The sequence below is a fragment of the Cornus florida genome, unplaced genomic scaffold (assembly GCF_030987335.1).
Source record: "Cornus florida cultivar Cherokee Brave unplaced genomic scaffold, ASM3098733v1 CherokeeBrave_3.0.0_Hap2_Chr02, whole genome shotgun sequence".
In the NCBI taxonomy this organism is placed as follows: Eukaryota; Viridiplantae; Streptophyta; class Magnoliopsida; order Cornales; family Cornaceae; genus Cornus; species Cornus florida.
This window is the reverse complement of record NW_026775572.1, coordinates 14,319,693-14,336,140: the sequence shown is the minus strand read 5'-3', so window position 1 is coordinate 14,336,140 and position 16,448 is coordinate 14,319,693. Positions and strand designations below refer to the sequence as shown.

Sequence of the window (16,448 nt, the reverse complement as noted above, 5' to 3'; positions counted from 1 at the left end):
CTTGGGATATATGAACCAATGGTGCCGTCAAACACTAAAAAATAGACTCATTGACATGAGACGCTTCAGCCTGATCTTGTTGGCTTTGATTTGCCGATACATTGGTTTCAAGTTTCTGATTCATCTTCTCCAACTGAGTGTTTAACTCCCCTGTCATCGACCTCATTTGAGCAACCAGAAGCTGATTTGCATTGCCTATTTGGGATCTTACCTCGCCGATCTGTACTTGCTGGGCATCAATATTTTGCATAATTGATTCCAGTACCCGACTCAAAGGGACGTCGGATGGAATAGATGAGTCGACATCATCGCCTACGCCGATCTGTGGATTTTCTTCATCAATATTATCTCCTATATTCATGCCTTTCGAACCTCTTAGCTTTGGAGGCATCTTTACTATAACTTGCTCATCTGATGGTCCCACCGGGCGTGCCAAAAATGTTGACCCTAAAATCGGCTGGTTAGAGCCGATCTTAAATTGATGAGTTGCGGGCGTGCCAGAACCAAATATATAGTTCAATTGTGAGTTGTCAACTTATAGTCTCTTAGGGAATGTTAACTTCAGGCGATTATAGGAGATAGAGAACAAATAAACTCCTAAATGAGTTCAATATTGCCTTAGTTAAAAGGACTTTCTGTAAACAAATTATAGTAACGTAACAAGAGAATAGATTGGGGGAGATAATGGATATAGCAAGAAAAGGAAAGAATGAGGAGAAAAGAAGAGAGAGAGAGAAAGCGAGAGATACTGAGAGATTGAGATAGAGAGATAGAGATGAAGAAGAAATAACAAGGATGCTATTCTTAGAAAGGCTTGAAGAAGCAAACAAATAATAATAAGGATTCTGAGGGTGCTGGACCTCTAGTACAACGTACCCTTTTGTTTATTTATACACAATATTGTAAACCAATTCCTACCAACAAGAATTCCAATTACAATAAAACTCTCTACTAATTTTAAATTCAAACTAAGATTCCTAGATAAAGATTAATCCCTAACTAACCAAACAAATCTTATCTGACATAAAGTGTCTCAAAACAATTTTAAAATCTTCCTATCCGATCACAACTTTGCCCTGTTACTGTACTAATGCCATCATAATTGTAATCCAGTCCTTTGAATCCACATTCTCAAGCCTACTTCCATCAGTCCATCAAACAGCCCAATATTCGTACAGCTTAAATACTTGTTTCCATCAATTATCAAGCCCATGTACTCTTAGCCCATGACAACTTTGCCCTGTATATCAAATCCAATTAAAGCCCAAACCCGATTACCAAATTGGGTGTCAACAGTATTCTCCAGACATGTACTCTTGGTCCATGACAACTTTGCCCTGTATATCAAATCCAATTAAAGCCCAAACCCGATTATCAAATTGGGTGTCAACAGTAGTCCCCAGAGTTTTGGTCCATACGCCACCAATGCTGCTTTGTGATTCAAACACGATCGGACGGTACCCCTTTAAAAGTGCATAATTGCAGGCTAGAAGGCCGCTGATACCAGCTCCAATTATGCCCACTTGCCTCTCCATTGTTGAACTTTAGAAATTGATGTCAAATCACTTTCTCAGAGGTCCCTTAAAGTATAAGAAAGCGGTCAACTATATAAAACCATCCTCATACTTAAGCCTTAGAAAACTCGGTTTGGACCAGCTTTGAGAAAATATTTATAGATCCAATACTATTATCTCTTACTAATTAAATAACTTATTTTATTTCAATAGATAGTCTCAATTTAATAATTAAATAAAGAAAAATTGTGCCTCAGAGTGGTATTACTTCCGTGGCAAAATATCCTAGATATGGAATACGTAGTACAATCTAATACGTATTCCCACACTTAAGGTCGTGCGGTCCACTGATTGGATTGGAAGGATAGAGGGTGGACTTGTTTTAACGGCTGACCGGGAAAGCTTAATAAATGGATCTCTCGGTATGGACTTTTCTATTTTTTTAATAGGATTTGAGTTAATTATTAGGATAAATTATGACACCTAAACAGTATCAGTCTTTTTTAGACAATAACAAAAGGGTATGTCATTGTCAATTCAGCTGTTAATAAAGATTTGTGTAAAGAATTGGTGAGAAAGGATTAAAAAAAGACAAAATGTTTTGTTGACTAGCGCTAATTGGTGGGTCCCACAGTACCGGAGTGATGTAAGCCCACCTGTTCCTGTTTTGTTGAGAGGAAAATGGGACGATGACAGCTGGTGGATAATGTATAATAGGAGTGGTAAAATGGGTTATTTCTAATTTGCTTATCTTAGTCTACTTTAAAATGAGTATAAGTAAATTATTTTAAAATATTAACCAAATGAGTGATTCATATTTAACTCATTTTTATAGAGAATTAAATGATTTGAATTGGGTAATCCATTGACTCATATTTCACCTATTATATAAGAGACCCATTTATATATTTTATTTGACTAAAATTCATCTCTTTTTTTTTTTCTTTTTTTTTTTTTTCTAAAGTTCTCTCATATGATTTCAAGTTCTCCCTCTTCTACTATCTCTCTCTAAGATTTTCTTTTTAAGATTTTCTCTGCATCATGGACTCCTCGTGTATGTAATACTACGACTAGAAATAAACCTATATTTACATCTCTGTATTTCAAAATAGGATGACCTGATTTATTCATTTAATTATTTATTCTGAAAAAAGCTTAACATATGATTTTATATATATATATATAATATCTTACCTTCATGCATGTCTGAGGAGGCCCGAGATGACATGGGCCGGATATGACTTGCAAACGCGACATCCGGTCCGTACAGATGGGTCAGGCCCATAGATAGACAGTGCCATATGGGCCGAACGCGAATAAGCCCATCAAAGATGACCAGAACTCATGGAGGAACGGGCCTAGATCCAGCAGTCCATCAACATTTGTAAATATCTATAAATAGGAGAAGTAATGGAAAGAGATAGGAGATATTTTTTTTGGTTGAAATGCAAGAATTCTAGAGAGAGAAAGGGAGGAGGAATTTCTTGTATCTTCAATTGGCGCCGTCTGTGGGAAACGTGGAAGATTGGTTGATCAATGATTAATATCGCGTGGATTCAGACCAATCCGGGGGATCGAGACTCGATCTTTGGGAGTTGGATCCAGATCTGAGCGATTGTGACCTACTCTGGAGGAATTTTAGTTCCTGTTGCTTTGGCAGAAGTGGCTTCAGATCTACGCAGCAACGAGTTGTTCGATTGTGGCAGGATCTGACGGATTTAGAATTCGGACAATTCAGATCTCGTCAACCGTGAGCATAATTCGGAGAATTCGAAACCAGATCTGAAAAATTCCCACTCACGAAGCTCGGATCTACTCACGAACTTGAGATTAATGCCTTTACTCCGTTCAGGAATAATGATAGGTGAAAGCTCCAATCCGATGGAGGCTGTCCAGCAAACGAAGCTTGAGGAGTTGATGAACTTGATCGAGGCTCTCAAAAAAGAGAATGCAGAATTGAAAGCTGGAATGCAACATCAGCAAATGCTCGCGGTTTCGCGTCCACCTCCGGCCGGTGAAGGAGGTGTTCAATCTAATATCGCGCATCAAGGCGAGCAGGACGAGAACAGTCAGTCAGCTCTCCACCGTGATGAAAGGAGGATGGATGATTTGCCGCCAAATGCTCGTCGAGTTGAGGATCACGAAGGATCGACTCACGTTGATCCGCGACATGAGCAGATCAGACAGAACGAAGCCATGACCTTCGATCCGCATCGGGAAAGGTTCAACCGAGAGGAGGTGATAGAGGTTGATCGCCGCCAAGTTGCGTCGCCTTGGCAAAGAGAGCTCATAGAGGAACGGTCGTTCGATCCGTCCTACCGGCCCTCCATGGCTACAATCACTCATCGCGGTTCGGAGAGCAGAACCGTAGCTCACAGAACTACCACTGGGCGCCAAAGAGAGAATGAAGCACTCCGATCCGCGGCTCGAACGGTTGATTCACCATTCACTGACGAGATCCTGAATGCCCCGCATCCAAAGAAGTTTGCTATGCCAGTATTTATTCTGTTTGACGGAACAACCGATCCGATCGATCATGTGTACCATATCCAGTTGAAGATGGCCCTGAATACGGAAAACGACGCTTTAATGTGCAAATGTTTCCCTACAAGCCTAGCTGGACCGGCGCTCAGCTGGTTCAAGAACTTGCCTAGGAGCTCCATTGGTAGCTTCCGAGACCTGTGCGATCGGTTCATAAGCCAGTACTATGGGAACAAGCGTCCGCCAAAGGACATCTCAAGCCTATTCACAATGAGACAGCACAAAGATAAACGTCTCCATGCTTTTCTCACCAGGTTTAATCTCACTAAAAGTATGGTGATCGAATGCCACCCTTCTACAGCGGTTCAAGCCTTCAAGTTAGCCATGACACGTGGCACTCCGTTCCATACCAGTCTGGTAGTGAACACGCTGACGACTATGAATGAACTCAATGAAAGAGCCGACGGCTTTGTGCGCCTAGAAGAAGAGGAGGCAGCCAATGCTCAGACAGCGTCGCTCGTGTCGACCGAGGAAAAGTCCAAGGCAAAGATCAGGCTCAGCCGCAGGGTCAGACCTCCTGGAAGGCAGAAAAGAGGTCCAGGGAGGAAGAGCTGATCACTCCGCTGAAGGTCACTCTGGCGAGGCTATATCAGGAGAACAAAGATAAGTTTCATCCACCACTGCCAATTAGGCAACCCCTCGAACAGAGGGATCAGACTAAACATTGTGCTTTCCATTCCGATTTCGATCATCAGACTAATGAATGCAGGAATTTGAGAAGGCAAGTGGAGATGTTGATAGCTAGAGGGGAGTTCGCGAGTTGTGTTCAAGGCTCGGCGACAGAGCAGAATCGACCGATGGAACAAGTAAAAAGGAGCCATAAACAAAGCTCCCACAATTCACAACCAGTTCGTATAATCAATGCTATCCACGGTCGACCCGAGCCCAGCGAAGATTCAGATGAGCTGTTCCGAGCGCGCCTACGGCAGGCGCAGATGAAGAAAAGGGTCAGCAGTGTGAATACTCTACACCAGCAGATCACATCGATACAGATAAAGTTCGACAGGACAGACCTGCAGCGTGTTCAAATCCCCCATGAAGACCCGTTGGTAGTCAGTTTGACAGTGGCGGACTGCTTGGTGCGCAGAGTTCTGATCGATCCCAGGAGCAGTGCGAATGTCATGCCGAGGGACACATTTGATCGGCTCGAGATTAAACCAGAGAGGCTCAAGCCCACTGGAAATCCCCTGTTAGGATTCGATGGCAAGAGGGTGGAGCCCGTCGGAATGGTGGAAGTAGAAGTTCAAGCTGCAGAACGAGCTCTTATGGAAACTTTTGTGGTTGTAGAGATTCACCCCTCGTACAATCTCCTGATAGGAAGAGGATGGATTCACAGAGTCCAAGGAGTACCCTCAACTTTGCATCAGGTCATGAGGTGCCTCGGACCAGATGGAAATAAGGTGATAGACATTCGTGGGGATCAGGTTGTAGCCAAAGAGTGTTATTCCGTCACACTAAAGTATGCTGGGAAAGGGAAGGCGCCCGTCCGACCAGCAAGCCCCAGATAACAATTACAGGAAGCTCCGCCCAAGCAGAACAGGGTGGAGGAGTCAGTTGACTTGACCGAAGAGCCCCTTCTGGATGTGCAGATCGATCAGTCCAGGCCAGAACAAACTACCAGAGTAGGAATAAGACTGACCAGGGAAGAGCGGCAAGAGCTAGCTGACTTCTTGTCTCACAATGCCGATGTATTTGCATGGAGTCACCTAGACATGCCTGGAATTAATCCCTCCGTATCCTGTCATTCCTTGAATGTCAATCCCAATTTCAAACCAGTAAAACAGAAGCAACGAAGATTTGCTCCAGAACGCAACCAAATCATAGCCGAGGAAGTTGATAGGCTGCTTGATGCGGGATTTATCAGAGAAGTACACTACCCTGATTGGTTGTCCAACGTCGTTGTCGTGCAGAAGAAGAATGGGAAATGGCGAGTATGCATTGATTTCACCAATTTGAACAAAGCCTGTCCGAAGGATAGCTTCCCGCTGCCAAAGATTGATCAAATGGTGGATGCTACCACCGGGTATGAACGTTTAACCTTTCTGGACGCTTATTCAGGTTATAATCAGATCCCTATGGACCCGGCAGATGAAGAAAAAACTTCTTTTGTAACCGAGCGAGGGACATACTTCTACAAAGTTATGCCTTTCGGACTAAAGAACGCGGGAGCAACTTATCAAAGACTTGTTAGCAAAATTTTCAAGGATCAAATAGGAAAGATTGTGGAAGCCTATATTGATGATATGGTGGTAAAGAGTAGGAAGAAGAATGATCATCTGAAACATCTGCAAGATATATTTGATGTGCTGAGGCGATATGGGATGAGGCTCAATCCAACCAAGTGCTCGTTCGGTGTGAGTTCCGGTTAGTTTTTGGGACACGTGGTCAACCGCAGAGGCATCGAAGTTAGCCCCGCTCAAGCAAAGGCTTTGATTAAGAATGCCGAGCCAAAGACGATCAGAGAGGTGCAAGCCCTCACAGGACGAATAGCTGCATTAAGTCGATTCATTTCAAAATTGTCAGATCGCTGCAAGCCGTTCTTTGACACGATTCGGAGTCATGGAAGACAGGTCTGGGGAGATGAGCAACGACAAGCATTGACCCATTTGAAGGAATATATGCAGAATCCACCAGTCCTGTCAGCCCCGGATCCAGAAGAAAAGTTATTTTTGTGTCTTGGAGTATCTAGTGTTGCGACAAGTGCCGTTCTGATTCGTTGCAAGGAAGGCGTGCAACACCCAGTATTTTATGTCAGTAAAACAATGACCGAGGCAGAACGAAAATATTCGAAGGCCGAACGGGTGATACTTGCACTTGTAAACGTAAAAAGAAAGTTGAGGCATTATTTCAAATCCCACCCTATAGCTGTTCTAACAACTTTTCCAATCAGAGTGCTTATGCACAAGCCAGAACTCTCGGGCAGAATGACAAAGTGGGCCATAGAGTTAAGTTCATTTGACATAACATATGAGCCGAGAACAGCTGTCAAAGGACAAGCGGTAGCCGATTTCCTGCTAGAATGTGACTCTGAAGATACGGAAGAAGACCTTAGGTGCGGCTCTTGGAAACTTTATGTGGATGGCTCCTCTAACCAGATGGGGGCTGGAATTGGGGTTAAACTGCAAACCCCAGAGGGTACTTCTTTGAGTCAAGCACTCAGACTTGAGTTCCAAGCCACCAATAACGAAGCGGAATACGAGGCGTTGCTGAATGGGTTAAAGTTGGCCAGAGAGCTACAGGTCAGAAGTTTGACTGTTTATAGTGACTCACAGTTGATTGTTCGGCAGGTAACTGGTGAGTACGCGACCAAGGATGACACGATGGAGGCATATCGTTCTGCCATTCTGCATAAAGCCAAGGACTTTGCAAAGATTGAATTCATACAGTTACCGAGGGAACAGAACGCAGATGCGGACCGGTTAGCATGTAGTGCTTCGAGTTCTGGTGAAACATTGGCGAGGGTGATTCCAATAGGAATATTGACCAAGCCATCTATTTTCGAAGAACCTTTGGACTCTGACCCTTGGCAAGTCAACGTCATACCGTATGAACCGAGTTGGATTGACCCCATCATTACTTATATTCGAGATGGCGTTTTGCCTATGCAAAGGGATGAAGCTAGGAAACTCAAAAAGAATGCTGCAAAATACGCCATCGTGCATAACCAGCTGTACAGAAGATCCTACTCTGGCCCATACTTGAAGTGTGTCACCCCCGCAGAGTCGTAGCAGGTATTGCGAGCTATTCATGAAGGTGTGTGTGGCAATCATTCTGGGGGAAGATCGTTAGCGCATAAAGCAATAACACAAGGGTATTTCTGGCCGAACATGTCAAGAAATGCGGAGGAGTTCTCTCGAAGGTGCGATAAATGCCAACGATATGGACCATTGATCCACCAACCACCTGAGGAATTGCACGTAATGGCCTCGCCATGGCCTTTCGCGCAATGGGGGATGGATGTGGTCGGTCCTCTGCCAACGGCAAGAACTCAGAACAAGTATGTGTTACTGGCCACGGATTACTTCACTAAGTGGGTGGAAGCAGAACCATATCCAAGCGTGACTTAGTCTCATGTGAGACGATTTATTTGGAACAATATTATCTGCCGTTTCGGCGTTCCAAGGTCAATAGTCATGGATAATGGCACGAACCTCGACAGCAAGCAAGTAAGAGAGCTGCTGGAGGAGTATGGAATTAATCAGAAGTTGGCTGCAGTAAGTCATCCTCAGGCCAATGGATAAGCAGAAATTACAAACAGAATAATTTTCGCCTGCATTAAGAAGAAGCTGGAGGACCATAAAGAGAAGTGGTTGGATGAGCTCCCAAACGTCCTATGGGCTTACAGAACCACCCCAAGGCGGCCGACTGGGGAGAGCCCGTTTGCAATGGCATATGGTACCGAGGCGGTTATACCGGTTGAGCACTTGGTGCCAACTATCTGAAGCTTAGCATGCAGTCGAGATCAGAACGACAGGATGTTAAGATTGAACCTCGATATGATAGACGAAAGGAGGGACGCTGCAGCAATAAGGTTAGCATCATACCAGCAAGTATTGGCGAATAGTCACAACAAAAGAGTGAAACACAGAGAGTTTGCCCCTGGCGATCTGGTTCTGAAAAGAAAGGTGGGGATAGTCAAAAAAATGATGCCACCCTGGGAAGGCCCATACAGAATTACAGAAGTCATAGGCAAGGAAGCATATACGTTAGAAACCATGGCGGGAAGGTTGGTCAGCAAGCCCTGGAATGCCACGTCTCTGAAGAGGTACTACCAATAAAAGCTAAGTTTCGGCTTTATTGGGTGTTGTTTGTTGTCAATCAAGTACGTATGAATGTGCAAATTCCTGAAATTTATAAAAATAACTTTCCTCTTCAATGGGTTGCTAAAAAAAAAAAAATGAAAAGCCAAGTGGCAAGTGGCATTCTAGCCGAGCGCAAGGCACTTAAACAAGATAAGTGGCAGCTGGCACCATAAGCCGAACGCCAGACACTTGCTAAAAAAAAAAATGAAAAGCCAAGTGGCAAGTGGCATTCTAGCCGAGCGCCAGGCACTTAAGCAAGATAAGTGGCAGCTGGCACCATAAGCCGAACGCCAGATACTTGCTAAAAAAAAAAAAAAATGAAAAGCCAAGTGGCAAGTGGCATTCTAGCCGAGCGCCGGGCACTTAAGCAAGATAAGTGGCAGCTGGCACCATAAGCCGAACGCCAGACACTTGCTAAAAAAAATAAAATTGAAAAGCCAAGTGGCAAGTGGCATTCTAGCCGAGCGCCAGGCACTTGCTAAGAAAAAAAAAAAAAAATGAAAAGCCAAGTGGCAAGTGGCATTCTAGCCGAGCGCCAGGCACTTAAGCAAGATAAGTGGTAGCTGGCACCACAAGCCGAACGCCAAGCACTTACCATAAACAAGCACACCACAAAATTAATATAAAAAAAAAAGGAGAAAAGGTGTATATATATTGAAAATGGGTTTGAACAGAGCGTAATACAAAGGAAAAAGAGAAAAAGAGTTCTGTCATCTCATTCATGATAAGCATTGGATTTACAAAAAATGAAGTATTTAAGTCACATTGTTACAAAAAAGTATGGAATCGAAGAGTCCGGAGGAGTCCTAGCTAGCTGCCCCAGTACCGACAGCCTCCTGGTTATGCCGATCCGCCTCCTCGGTCCCATCAGCCATCCCACCCTCACGAGGTGGGGAATCAAGATGAATAACAGAGTCATTCTGCTGGGGGCCAATGTCAGCAGTGGCTATGGGAGATACCACAGCTGACGATTGAGGAGCGGTTAGAGGCAGAGCGGTAGGAGGAGCTGTAGTGATCCTAGAGGAAGCAATGTCCTGACATTCATCAAATATGTGCTCCGCTTCGGTGGGTTCTGGGTCAACATAGACCCCCAGAGGGTCAATCCCTAAATCCTTATCGACCTCATCTGGAGTTGAGCTGGTCTGTCCCTCAGCCGGAACTCGGTCGGAGAAACCTTCTCGGAATCCTTGAGCTTATGTAAGAGCTCCGACTCTTGAGAACCGAGCATGAAGAGCCAGCATCCCACCGTTCACTCTGCTGATGGTATCAATCAGAGCAGTACGCTCGTCCAGAGCTCTCTTCTCAAAAGCCATCCGAGCAGACTGTTCATCAACCAGAAGGCGCTGGAGCTCTGCCTTTTCGTCTCTGATTGAATCACGCTCAGTCTGCCAGACACTCTTCTCAAGCTGGAGGGCATCATTCTCATCTTGAAGAGAGTCGTTTTCCTTCTTCAAGACATCTCTTTCTTGTTCGGTTTTTTCAAGCCGAGCCAATACCTCGGTATTCTTGCTGGCGAGAAGGTCATTTTCCTTATTGGCCACCTCCAGGCTATCAGAGAACTTACAGGCCCTGGCGTTCCCTATTTCCACCTGCTTCTGCATAGCCATCATACCGAACAAAGTCTACATAGATATACATTAATAATGGTTAAACTGATAGTCTGGTCGGACGAAGGTAAGACCAAATAGTATGAGAGGATTCATGAGTTGGAAAATAAAAGTCACCTACATGACAGATTGGGGGAAGCGGCTGAACACATCCTTTTGGGATAGACCTTTCGCCGCCTCAAGGTCTTTCGGAGTCCACATGCTCCTATAATACGCCTTGGCGGTCTGGCCATCCTTTAGCATGGTTTCGTTCGGCTTCACAAACGTCCCATCCGTTCGGGTGTACCGAGGAGCCCACGGTGGTAAAGTGGGAAGAGAAGGAGAAGCTGAAACAGAAACAGAGGCACCAGCTGCGACAGGCCCGGAGGGGGCAGGAGTTCTGACTAGGCGATGCAAGATAGCACTCGGCCCAGAGACCCGGGCCCTTCTTATAAGAGGTTCCTCCTCAAGGTCGACTCCACCGTCAGGATGAGGCCTTTTGCCTAGTTCTTTGTCCCGAGCGCCCCCAGCGGCAGCAGGGGCAGTAGTAATTTGTGGAGACGCGCTCAGGTTAGTAGCAGGGGTGCTGACAACAGAATCAATAGCCACCGTGCTCGGGATGGTGTCAGAGATGGTGGCTGAGGAAGAGGCTGATGCAGGAGAGGAGGTTGCTCCAACAGCAGAAGTGGGTGGGGGAGTATTTTTCCTCCTACCAAAGGATGGAATCTGAAGCCTGCTCATGGTATAGCCGAGGGATGAGAGCGCTAGAAGGTTGTCTGAAGTGAGGAGGTCTGAGCAAGAAGGAATATCGTTCAGAACGTATTTCTTCAAGTAATTACTCCTATCCCTGCAAACACTGTAGCTCAAGTCATCACAAGGTATGCCTAAGGAGCGACATAAGAAAGTACAAAAGCGAGGAACGAATGTTTCGCAGGGACAATCGTTTTTATGAGATTTGAATTTCTTATATGAGGAAACAGAACAGACGCTAAAGGCGCTCGGGATTGGGTAATCCTCTGCAGCCGGCGAAGTCCAGGCCCCACTAATGCCCACAATGTTATCCCTCCAACCCTTTTCAGATTTGATTGTGTCCGTACATATGGACATCTTGTCGATCGGGTAGAGGTGGTAGAAGGACTCGTTAGTTCGGATCTTACTGACCTTATAACACAGAAGAAGATCTATGAGGTCAAGGTCCAGACTTCTGTCACGAATCAACAGTAGCATAACGGATATGATTCTAAAGAAATTAGGGTTTACCTGCAGGGGGGATATCCCCAGTCTATTGAAGACATAATTAAAGAAGGGGTGCAGAGGGAACCTAACGACATTCAGTTGAAGGTTTGAAAATAAAACTTCGCCGGGAAGGAGGCTGGCACCGGTCATAATATTAACATCCTTAGGGCAAACCCTAACTTGGATGTTGTCAGGAAGTCTAAGTCTTATACGAAGAACATCTAGATCTACAACCATGGTGGAAGTGATTGAAGGATCTAAAAGGGTAAAAAGAAGCCTGCCGAAAGTAAAAAGGAACAAAACTAACCTCTAAGGTAGAAAGCAACAAAGAGCACTGCGAGACCGCTGGAAGAATGACTCTTGAAGGATTTCACCGGAAGAAGCTTAGCACTGTTCTAAAAAGAGAGAGATTTGACTGATGATGGAGACGGTAAAAAGGCATGAAGTGGTATTCTAGAGCCTTATAAAGGCGAGGGGGACCCGAGGGCTGAAGCGTCAGGAAGGCGAGAAATTCATCGAGCCCCGGAACATTGATTCTGGATCTGACCGTCCATTTCCCCATGTGGGTTTCTCGAGCCGTCAACGTCATGATGAGACGCCTTCAATAATTACCCCCTTATTAAACAAGGGGTAATTATGGGGGCAGTTGAGGAGGCCCGAGATGACATGGGCCGGATATGACTTGCAAACGCGACATCCGGTCCGTACAGATGGGTCAGGCCCATAGAAAGACACTGCCATATGGGCCGAACGCGAATAAGCCCATCAAAGATGACCAGAACTCATGGAGGAACGGACCTAGATCCAGCAGTCCATCAACATTTGTAAATATCTATAAATAGGAGAAGTAATGGAAAGAGACAGGAGATATTTTTTTTGGTTGAAATGCAAGAATTCTAGAGAGAGAAAGGGAGGAGGAATTTCTTGTATCTTCAATGTCTAATCACAAAATAAAATAATATTGTATAAATTTAAAGAATTTTCAAAATAAATTAGAAGATTTACAATTATTCGTATATATTTTTACAAATGTTTATTCTTCTAAAATTAAAAACTATAATAATGAGATTATTCCGAATAATAACATTTTTTTTCTCTAAAACGTGTTAGCAGGTTATGTTGGTTTGACAACCCCATCCCCCCAACACATATACATAGGTCACAAATAAAGTCGGATTATTGTAACTATCACAATTCAACTCTTTTCACATATAAATATATACATATATGTACTTATCTTGAATAATTATTATTATTTTTTTGTTTTCAAGTTCTACTATTAGATTTCCAACTTATATATTTTTACCGAATTGTAACTTTTTCTTTGTTTCCTTTTTTTTTTATTTTATCCGTAAGTAAGACATATTAAGCGACATATTAAATTCGTTGAGCAAGAATATACATCTCACAAAAATTAAGAAATACAATCAAAATTATTTAAGTAGAACAATTTGCATCAGTAAGTAAAAATAAACATCTACACAAATTTTTTAGAAGGGTTCAATGCACCTGTGTAGTAACAGGAAGACACAAGAAGGACAATCACGGTCCAAAATAGATTTAATATTCATGAACTAGAAAAATCAAAGTTTCAATGAGTTTGAACTTTGAAACTTCAGTATGCTTTGGTAGAGGTGGTAAATGGACGAGTTGGATCGAGTTTGGGTTAGGTTAAAAATAGGCAGATCAAATGAGTCAAGACTCATATTTAACTCATTCAGAACAGGTTAAGATGGGCGGGTCAAAATGTATAGAGTCAACTCGTTAGGATCCGTGAATGCATTAATTATTATTTTTTAATTATTATTTTTTTATTTTTAAAATTATTTTTTTATTTTAAAGTTTTTGTTAATTCCACCTACACTCCCTAAGTTTATTTATATTCCACTTACACTCTCTCTACGTTTCAATATTCCACTTACCACCCTTGAGGTTTTGATTTATGTAACAAATTACCCCCTGCAGTTAAGCAATTGACGGTGTTAGCATGAACAAATATATACAAGGTCAATTTTGCCCTTCCAATACTTAAAATGACATTTTTAACCTCATTAACCAATGCAAATTTACAAAATTACCCTTAACTTATAAACTCAATAAGTTTAACCGTATCCTCATATCACCGAACCCAGAACACCTATTCACCGATTGCTTCAACTTTGTAAGTCACCAGAATTGAGCCCGCAATATTAATCCACGCACCAAAAGATGTTGACCAAACAAGTTGTTGCTTGCCGGACTGAAAAAGGAGGAATCCTTAGTTCAGTCCAAACACCGTCGAATCTACGATTGTGTAATCGTCGTCAAATCTACCGTCTGATTTGAAATCCCCTTCCCTGTTGAAAATCTTATCTGTATCTTTCTGAACTGAAATCCCCTTCTAGTTGTAGAACCCTCCCTCCCTGAACTGAAAATCTCTCTAGTTGGAATTTTTTTTTTTTTTTTTAAATCTCTCTAATTGGAATTTTGTTTTTAGAAATCTCTCTCTGTTTCTAATAATCTCGCCATTAACCCTTTCTTTCTTCGTCGCCGATTCAAGATAGTTATAGATAAAAAAGAAGAAAACATGTACAAATGATTAATTTTGTTCTATTGAATTGTTTTATCAAAACAAAAACATAGACCAGCACATCCATTCAATGTTAAGATGCGTTTTATCTCCAGATTTTCATCCTAATTTTTTTTCCCTGATTTAATTTGGAAACAAAAAAGAAAAATAACAATGAATGGAGTCGGGTTTCTGGCTAGATCAGGCGAGTTCTGGGGCAGGAATTGTCTGCGGTGAGCTGATCGTTTATGAACTTTAAGATCAACGGAGATGGAGTTTTCTAGCAAGGTTATGACTCAAATTGCTGAAGGGTGACGGCAGTCACGCGCCACCATCAGGTCCAGTCTTCTTGTTGCTAATACAACCTCCTCACATGATTCAGATTTTGGGTTGCAGACTTAAATGCCTCATTTGACTTCATCAATCTTCATTCTGCTCTCCCAAACAGACCCGACAACTACACCATTTTTTTTTCGCAATTGGATCTTGGGTCTGCTAATGGTGTTGTTTGCAAAGGGTAATTGTGGATGATGGTTAGTGGTAGGTCGAGGTGGAGAAACGGCAAGATCGATTTTGTAACTTGCCAGAGATCGCTTCACCCAGTTCAGTCCGGCGAAGCTCGTAACAGAGTAAGGACTGAAGGTTGAACGACGGTGTGTCCTTTCAATTGAACGGCGGGCAGCAACTATCGTTGCAATTGAATGGCGGGCAGTAAAAAGAACGGCTTGGTTGTAATAAGAACCATCTTTTTATGTGGTTGTTGTGTATTCTATCGGTGGCATAGTTTCTTCGTTGACGGTAATAATGAAGAATATATATATATATATATATATGTGTGTGTGTATAGTGTGTGTGCGTGTGTGTATATATGTGTGTGAGTAGAGAGAGAAATTTAATGGTGTTAAGAGGGTGTTAAAGTCTTTTCGTTTAAATTATAAATTTTAATATATAATTAAAGGGTAAAACAGTAAATTTACACATTTTCGTTGATAAATTAGATGGCAGTTACTGACAGGGGTGTAGGTGGAATTATGAAACATAGAGGAGGTATGTGTGGAATATTAGCATAATTCAGGGGGTGTAGGTGGAATTAGCCCTTTAATTTTTTAAATTTTTTTTTTTTTTTTCCTCAAACTCAGCAATATTTATCAACTCGTTTTAGAGAGAGAGAGGTGAAGGAAAGAAAAGAAATTTCTAGAAAAAGAGATAAGTGAAGGAAACAAAAGAAATTTCTAGATAGAGAGGATTGATGAGAGACAAATTTAGAGAGAGGATTGTGAATGAGAGAATTTTAGAGAAAGAAAAATAAGTTGAGTGTAATATAAAATAAATGTCTGTTGTGTGTTTATTATGTGATGAGTTAAATATGCATATCCATATTCAACCCATCTTGACCCTCAAATTAAGTGATTAAAAATTACCCAACTCATTTTTGACCCATTTTAAATATAGTTCACCCAAAACAATTAAAAAACGGACGAATATAGATGGATTGATAGATTGTGACTTATTTTGCCACCCTTATTTTGAAGTGCTAGGTGGGTATAATTAAAAATGTTTTTATTTTATATATATTTAAAAAATAAAAATTAAAGATGAGCTAGTTTTCAAGATAATTAGGACATTGATGTGCTACATGTGTAATCGTGGCGATGTTAACACCTTCAAATATATAATAAATATTTCTTAAGAACAACAGTGTCATAGGTTAAAATCACTTTCATAAGCGGATCAAGATTTGAAAACTATTTTATGGAAGACGAGTCGGTTTTCCTGAATTGCGTGTTTTAAGGCATTGACTTGAATTTAGACTATAAGATGATATTTTGACCGTAAAATTAAGATTTATGGAGTCCAATAGAAAGATTTGACAGGAAAAGATTCATTTTCAAAGAGATTTATATAACAATTTGACCGATAAATTTATGTTTCAGCTCACTTTTAAGAGAGTAGGGGCAAATTATTTTGCCATCCCTAAACCCAATCCTTTCTAGCTCCCATCCACTCGTCATCAATGCTGAGTCACTAATAACCTTGTTATTGGTAAAAAAAATCATCCCGAATTGCATAATATTTTAGGTCGGCACTCATTTCTTCTAATTTACAAGCAACAAAAAAAGTAGGATCACTCGTTAGTTTTATTATAATTTATTTTGGATATTCAAACAATTTTTCAATTTTGTTGCATTTATTATAACATTGTAGCTAGCAAATTAAACAA

The 16,448-nt window shown here is 42.0% G+C and overlaps 1 pseudogene; it reads right to left on the bottom strand.

Annotated features, from left to right (window-relative positions):
* The window catches only part of LOC132285577 (probable flavin-containing monooxygenase 1), a 39,282-nt pseudogene extending 37,747 nt beyond the window's left edge, over positions 1–1,535 (bottom strand).
* Positions 1,536–16,448: the final 14,913 nt, after the last annotated feature.